Source organism: Silene latifolia, chromosome 1, assembly GCF_048544455.1.
Source record: "Silene latifolia isolate original U9 population chromosome 1, ASM4854445v1, whole genome shotgun sequence".
Taxonomy (NCBI): domain Eukaryota; kingdom Viridiplantae; phylum Streptophyta; class Magnoliopsida; order Caryophyllales; family Caryophyllaceae; genus Silene; species Silene latifolia.
In genome coordinates, this window is record NC_133526.1 from 91,157,468 (window position 1) to 91,165,856 (window position 8,389).

The 8,389-nt window shown below is 41.3% G+C and overlaps 1 non-coding gene across 1 annotated transcript; it reads left to right on the forward strand.

Moving 5' to 3' along the window:
- The first annotated feature begins 7,836 nt into the window (after window positions 1-7,836).
- Window positions 7,837-7,943, forward strand: LOC141620484 (small nucleolar RNA R71). Its single transcript, XR_012531976.1, has one exon. It is a non-coding gene; the product is annotated as a small nucleolar RNA R71 (small nucleolar RNA).
- Window positions 7,944-8,389: the final 446 nt, after the last annotated feature.

The following is an 8,389-nucleotide window of genomic DNA, read 5'->3' on the forward strand; positions in this document are numbered from 1 at the left end:
AATTTATGGGTCGATGACCAACAACGATAATTCGACGCAACAGAAGCAAGAGTTAATCCCCAACGAAGTTTCAGGTATGATCTCTTCTTATGGTCAAGTAGCTTATATACGCAAGTCTAATGGACTATAAACGACCAAGAATCCTCGGTCGAGAGGGACTGGGGTGTACTTTGACTTTCGCCTTGTCCAAGCCTCAGTCAAAGTGGGGGCTCTGTAGATACCCGTATCCGTCGATATTGGAATTTATAGAGAACCCGACAAACACCCGATGATGATAGGACACATGTATTCGTTAGTTGTCATTGTCGTTATTTGGAGCTCGTTTTACGAGGTAGAATGGGCGTCGTCGATGAAGTAATTTATTAATTTAAAGGATATTTAAATTAATGTTTTTTTTAGTGGGTTCATTTTGTTATTTTAAATGATATTTAAAATTAATGTGTTTTTTGAGTGAATTCATTTTTATTTAGTTTAAATGATATTTAAATTAAAGCTTTATTTTGAATTTATTTTCTTAAGTTATTTTATTGAAAATAAAATAAATATTTGATTTGAAAAATCATTTTATAAGTATATTTGATTTGAAAAGTCATTTATTTCAATTTGTTAATTGATTTGAAAAATCGTTTTTTAAAAGCGAAGAACTCGTTTTGCATCGTGTGTTTTGAGCTCGATTTTAGCTCGGTTTTTAAGCCCGTTTCCTTTGCGAATTGGCACGAATCTCGAGTACACTAACCCACCTATACCAATACCCATCAACCCATGTTCGAACCCCCTCACAAGCAGCCCAAATTCTCGTTCAAAACCAACCCCAAGCAGCCCGCATAAAACCGCAAACAGTCCCCTGTTTTGCGAGCCAATTCCCGAGCCCAAACCCGCTTCAAACACTACCAAGACCCGTACCCATTAACCCTAACCCATACCCTAGTATCCTACCCATATTATCCTAGCTTGATCACCAAGAAATCCCCCAAAACGAACCCTAGAAACCCCTCCCAAAGCTGCTGGACAGCAGCTATTTCCAGCTAGCCCGATTGCTCCTTACTCCCTTTTAACCTATTTTAACTCCTTATAAATACCACCCCTTCACCATACAATCATTCCTCTAAGTTCTCCATACATCCAACCATCACTCACAAGCTTTAAACCTCAGAAACAAACCCTAAACATCCTCCAAAAACCCTAAACAAAACCGACACACAAACTGAAACTGTTTGTGTGTCTCCTTCGAAAACCCTTTCGTTCCTCCATCAAATCACCATAAAAATTCGAGTTTCTTGTTCCTAATTAACCATATAACATCCATCTACACATTAGATAAAGAATTACGAGCCAAATTGCCCTTGAGAGTACACGAAATTCCTCGAAAAACAGAGTGAAATAACACTCTGTTTTCGCGGTTTCTTCTTGTCTGTCCAGTTCTGTTTGTGCTCGTTTTTCGTGCCCAATAACCCAAATCGAGCAGGGGTTGCTTTAAGATCTTTGTTCTCCTCTCTTTCTAGTTTCCAAAACATCTTTCGGATCGAATTTTCGTCGTGAAACGAGGGAGATATCACTGTTTTAAAACTGCTGTCCAGAAACTTTCCAAAACGCGTGTTGCTTTGTTACTTCGTCGACGACGGCCTCTCGAGATAAAATCTACCATCGATTACGACCCAAGACGGTGTCAACGATACATGTAGGTTGAGGGTGCATCAAATCCCCTTCTCTTCTCTCTTTTTATTTCGTTTTTTTATGCCTTTTTTTTTATTGTCTTTTTGTTTGTTTTTTCGTTTTAATTATCGTTTGTTTTAAATTAACTACGAAACTAGTTAGTCCGAGTATGAGTTAAAGTACCACCATGAACACCCGCGTTGACTTGAGATGGGAAAAGAAACCGCTCCTTCTGTCGGTCGTACACCCCCGTCTCATTTACATATCCTCGTGTTCAAGGTAGGGCATAAATAAAACAAGTTATCTAACTTCGATCTTCGCTTTCGACCCTCTTCTTGTTTCGCCAAATCGATGGACCTTAGGACCCGTTGCATGTTAGTTTAACTTCTGATTGTTAACCTATGACGTAATTAGATGACTTTAAATCAATTTAATAATCTAATTAGACACTTTAGGTGGCTTCGACGTAAGTTATAAAATCAATCGACGATTTCTGTAAATAATTGAATGCATCTATCTCTTTCACCTAATTTCTCGCTAGTATAAGAGTGCGTGATTAGCACCTTCTTATTGACACTCGATGAGTTAAATTATTTAGCGAATTCAACCTAATTGGACCCTTTAGGCCGTGTAGAATGCACCCTTGCGCGACAATCAATCAACATCGTTTTTAACTCGTTTTCTAACTTGTTTTCGATTCCTTTTCGCAATCATTCGATCTAATCAATAAATCTAACTTAGGAACTAGGTTGGCTTTGGTTGGGCCGTGTCTTGGCCGTGTGCTTTGGCCGTGTGTTTTGGCCTTCCTTTTTCGTCTCCCTTTCTTTGTTTATCTTTTGTTCTTTGTCGTTTATAACTTGTAATTTACGGTCTTGTTTATCGAGTTGTAATCTTTCAAGTTTGCTTTCTTTTATCGAGTCAAACGATTTCTAAAAACCTTAGTCTTGTTTGGTTAGACGGTTGTTCCCAATGCTTGTAGAGGCGTAGTAAACCGCGTGTTGTCTAAAGCAACATGGCCCGGTTTATGCTAATGCATGCTTTGGTGCGTAGCCCAATGTCTAATTCGATGGGATTAAGTGAGAGCATGCAACACGAGGAGGGACCCACGGCCGTGTGTCATGTAGGCCGTGAGTCACCTCCCCCATGTGCACGGTTTTCAAGGCCAATCGGCCGTGTGTTCGTGTCGTGTGTCGAGTTGTATGTAGCCATTGTAATTAGATCGAGTTGTAATTTATTTATCGTTGTGTCGGCATGAAATGCCTGGTTTGTAATAGGTAGATCCCAACGGCTCCCCATTCCCCCTTAAGCCTTGTTTGTTTTATTTGTATGTTGTTTAGATCAATCAACCCGCATGCTAAATTACAACTTTGACAAAGTTAGTTTAGTTGCATCTAAATCGACATAGAAACTTCACATGATAGGGTTTAAAACAACGTTTGCATTACATACATCGCAGTAGCTATGACCTTGTTTGAAATCCGACACTTGACTTAGTAGAGGCCGTTATTGACGGGCGGGGTTGGGTGTCCTTATGGGCTTCCCAACACGTACCCTCACCCCTTACTCAAGATCTATGGTTTGTGGATCCGTCTAAATACCATTGGATTACGAGAGTCATTCAAATCGAGTGATATAGGGTACAAGTCTTTATCTTTAATCACTCGTAGTCGATTGGCTTTATGCTTTTCGATGAAAGGTGTGAAGTTGACTTGAACGGTTCCAAGTTCCCAAAAAACTTGGTGGCGACTCTAATATGTCTTAATTCGATTCGAAAGAACCTCGAGTCGATTATGCCGGGTGTGGATCCCTCGGACGCAGTTCCCGAGGGCCTTGTCCACAGACTCTCACGGGTCGCTCATATCACATATAAGCATAGGTGAATAAAGTAAAGATAGAAAGAATTCATTTTGTAGTGACACTCACCTAACTACGACCTATAAGAACATGCCTGCAATCTAATATGAAAATAATCTCTACAACCATACATATGCATTCCAACCAAACAAATGACCATGACACATGCCGAGGTAAATATGGATATGTGAGGTATGGGTAAGAAGGGCTAAAATGAATTTGGATAAAAACAGAGTTAAAAGCCAAGCTAGTAACTAAACGAACCAAATTATAACAACATCCAACTTCTTGCTCAAAATTCAACAATAAACCCGGTGCTAATTATCAAGCACAAATCTCACAATCTCCGATAAAATTGTAATTCCCCAAATGGTGATAATAAAGCATGGGAATAAAATCACCAACTAATCAAAACTCCAACCATGTGATTTTGATTTTCTCTTTTCTCGGGCTTCAGTCGATCGACCGTCCTCTACAGTACAGCACGCGTTTTTCTCTCTCTTTCTTTTTCAATTCTATTTTTTCTTCTTCCTTTCCTTCCTTTTTCATTTTCCCAACAACATCTCAAAATAAGCATTAACTACCAAAAACAAAGTAACAATCCCAAGAACATAAACTACTAGCTTGACAAGGGCAGGCTAAGTGTAGGATGTAGTTAACGGGACAAAAAGGCTATTTCTGGCAGTGTGGAGCTTATGGGCAAAAAGAATAAAGGAAACCTCTTCCACATGTGTCAACAAATCACAAACCGAATGCATACAGGTATTAAGCAGATTAAGTTCATATTTATGCACATTTATGTAACATGTCTCATAAGGAGTAACTACTCACAATCCTAGATAAACTGGTCATGAATGACACTAGTTATAAGTTCTAAATCTCAGAAAATGATGTAGTTTGCCAAAGATCAAAGTCAAGTCTCAAGCTCAGCAAGAAATTTAACGAAAACTCGTAGACTGCATATGATTCTACTAATAACATGTTAATTAGCAAGGCTTAGGCATAAAACAGCTGAAAATGCAATGTCATCATTGAAATACTACCGTTCCGACTCGACCTATATGCTAAAATAAACGTGAAATTTTTTTTTTGAAATTTTTGAATTTTTTCAATTTTATTTGAGATTTTTGTATATATAAGAGAAAATAAATAACAATGCAAGATGTAAACGTGAATGCAAGCAAATGAAATGCAACGCAAAACCCTTCTCCAAACCAAATCACACAATGTCCCCATTGTGCAAAATCATGTAATGAAATAAAAGGAAAACGGGAATCTGCGAAAATTAACTACATAAGACATGAAGTAAGGACTCGGAAACTCATAAGACATTAAGCGCAGCAAAAGGAAACCTCCCCAAACCAGCGTGAGCTAGGAGGTTTCAGTAGCCAGCAGTGCTACCATAGGTACCTGAAAAGAGCGAAAGTACCCCGCGTAAAACCGAGAAAACAATTTATTAAACGCAACATTATGTGTAAAATAAAGAAATGGAAGAAAACAGAAATGAGTCGGAGAATAAAGTGGAGAGAAGACTCCCTCAATTCCGCAAATCGACCAAACACGGCAGGGAAATGATCGAAAACAGGTACAGCTGCGCTGGGCGGTCGATCAACCACATCACCCAGTCGATCGACCAGGGCGAACGGGAACAGAAGCTCCTGGAAGTCGCAGCTCAGTCGATCGACCATAGGAGGCAGTCGATCGACTGAAAAACCTGCTGTAAGTTCTGATTTCTTCGAATTAGCTCAATAAATTGAGCCAACATGGTCTATAAACCTGTAAATACACATAATAACGCGCCCAAAATTGCGCAAAACTCAAAGTAACAGTTTAAAGCATTTAGAAATCCTAAGCAAACTTATTAAAATGCGAAGTCTCGCGCACACAAAAGAAATAAAAAGAGTTTAACGAAAGCAATAAAATGTATGTAAAGCGTTTGATCAACTAATAGTTGATCAAGAATGGCCACGGAATGGCCCACTTGCTCGGCTTCTGGCTACAATAAGTAGCCTCTACAAAGCTCATCTCCTCAGCTGCACTCTTCTCAACTTCAGCATCCGCAGAACTCAACGGATCAACAGCTTCAACATCTTCCCAAGTAATGACCTCTTCTGGCTCATCAAAGTCCAAGTTGGACTCCGTCACTTTGACTGGCTCCTCATCAGGCTCCTCATCAGTGCCATAGCTAAGACATCCTAAACCGCCTCTTTGAACGATTGGCTCGTTCACAGCTGGAGCAACATGCGGCTCTTCCTTCCCCAAACCAGCTCCTGTAATATCAAAAACAGAAGAATCTTCCTCCAATTTGCTCCTAATCTGGGGCGGAGGTGTTATAGCAGAAACAGGCATAGAGGCAGGCATGTCAGAAAGCACAAAATAGGATTTCTTTTCAGAAACCGTATTACAAGTGACGGGCCACATATGGTCTTTCTTCTTAGCTGTCTGGGCAAAGACGATGGAATGTTTCCCTACTTTGAAGGTCAAAGTCCCTGAACCAACATCTATAACTGAACCAGCAGTGTGCAGAAATGGTCTACCCAATATGATAAGAATGTGGGCATCCTCGGGCATATCTAGTACAACGAAGTCAATAGGGAAAAAGAACTTTCCTATTTGCACGGGAATGTCCTCTAAGACTCCTATAGGCTGGACCGCAGATCGATCACCATCTCAGATCTTTGTCATGTTGGTAATCGCAAACCTAGTTAATTTCAACTTCCTAGCAAGACTCAAGGGCATTACACTAATACTGGCTCCTAGGTCACACAAGGCCTTCTCAATAGAAAAGGTGCCAATACTACATGGGACCGAAAAGCTACCGGGTCTTCTAGCTTATGGGGTGCGATGAGTCGATAAGAACATGACTCCTCAGTTAGTGCGACAGATTGCACAGTTTCAAGTGACTTCTTTTTAGATAAAAGTTGCTTCATAAATTTCATGTAAGCAGGCACTTGATTAACTAATTCAAGAAAAGGAACTTGTACGTTTAAGCTACGAATAACATTTTCAAATTTGTTAAACGATACCTGTTCCTTCGTCGGCACTAATCTCTCTGGATAAGGGGCTGAAAGAAGTAACTTAGCCCTCTCCTCTAGGTCTCTCATGCCGGCGTCAGTAGATTTAGGCTGAAAATCCACTACCTTCTCTTTGTTGTAGCTTGACCCTTCTTCAGACCGTCTCAAAAATGAACCATTAATCGTCATCGGGTCATACTTTGGAACTGGAACTGACCCAGCAACATTTGGGTCTTGCCTCAATATTTTCGGAGTCGTCGTACCCCGAAACAAGTGGTCCCTCAAGTTATTTGGCATTGGAGGACGAAAAGACTCACCATCAGCAGCGTAGTCAGTCGATCGACCATGCATGTCAGTCGATCGACTGACTTCTACAGGAACAGTAGTTGTGTCACTTTGCGGACTGGTCGATCGACTGGATATGTCAGTCGATCGACTGACATACCTGCTGATCGTCTTCTTCTTGCTATTATTCGTTACAGCCTTCTTCTTACTTGGTTCCGCCTCATCTTTTTCAGTGACATCTTCGACCATAGCGGGCCCATCAAGGGTAGACCCACTCCTCAAAGTAATAGCATTAAGGGTCTCCTTTTGATCAGTCTGCGACGGTAAATGTCCCGGAGCTCGAGTTGCAATTTTGCTAGCCAATTGAGCGATTTGGCTTTCCAACATCTTCATCCCGGCCTCTCTAACTTGTGACTCTTTCTGCAACAAATTTTTCAATTCGGCAAATTCGGAGCCTTGGGACTGCTGCTGCTGCTGAGGAACATACGGAGGCTTTTGATATGGCTGCTGCTAATTATGTAGGGGCACATAATTCTGCTGCTGCTGCTGCTGTGGAGGTGGAGTTGGATTTAGGACATTTTGGCTACTCCACCTCAAGTTAGGATGGACATTCGACTCAAAATAAGTGTTTGTCTGCCTATAATGTTGAAAAGCAGCACAAGACTCATAGGGAATGCTGTAGTTGTCTGAAACATATCCTTCTCCTCCACATCTCTTGCAGACGAAAGGACCGTCTAAAACAGCATTCACATGGTAGATCCCTCCTTTTGAAGCTCCTCCCAACTCGTACTTATCAAATCTCGCCGTAAGAGCCTCTAATGCAGCTACAGAAGGGGATTCAGCACTTCTCCTTTGATTTCCCCTGGAATTTCCATACTCAGCTTTATGGGTGGCCAAATCATCAATAATTTTCCACCCCTTAGTCTCTCCCACATTCTTCTGGAATCTACCATTAGCTGCCGCATCCAGGATAGCCCTCTGATCGTCATAAAGCCCATTATAAAATTGATTGCATAGACTCCATTTCTCGAACCCATGGTGCGGAATAGTTCGCACCAGCTTCTTGAAACGGACCCATGCCTCATGAAAATTCTCATCAGGACCCTGTTTAAAGCTCGTGATCTGAGCTCTAAGGGCATTTGTCTTCGAGGCAGAGAAATATTTCTTGTAAAATGCTAAGGCCAGCGAATTCCAGTCCGTTATCCCATGAGCAGCTCGATCCAGGTCTCGGTACCACTCCCTTGCAGCATCACGAAGAGAGAATATGAACATAGTCTCCTTCACATGGTCCTGGGTCACACCGGTTGGTGGGGGTATGGAACAGCAGTAATCAATGAATGTCTCCATATGTTTGGCTGCATCTTCATTCGCAGCTCCCCCAAATTGGTTTCTCTCAACCAAGTTGATATAGGACGGCTTTGGTTCAAATTTTCTATCCGTCCCTGGTAATGCGAATCCCTTATAGAGATTCTCAGCTGTCGGCTCAGAGTGGCTGGCTATACTCGCTTCTTCAGCCATGTCTGGAGATGTGACAGTCTCTGCTGAAGAAGTAGAAATAGGTGACGAAGGTGGATCCTCCTCAA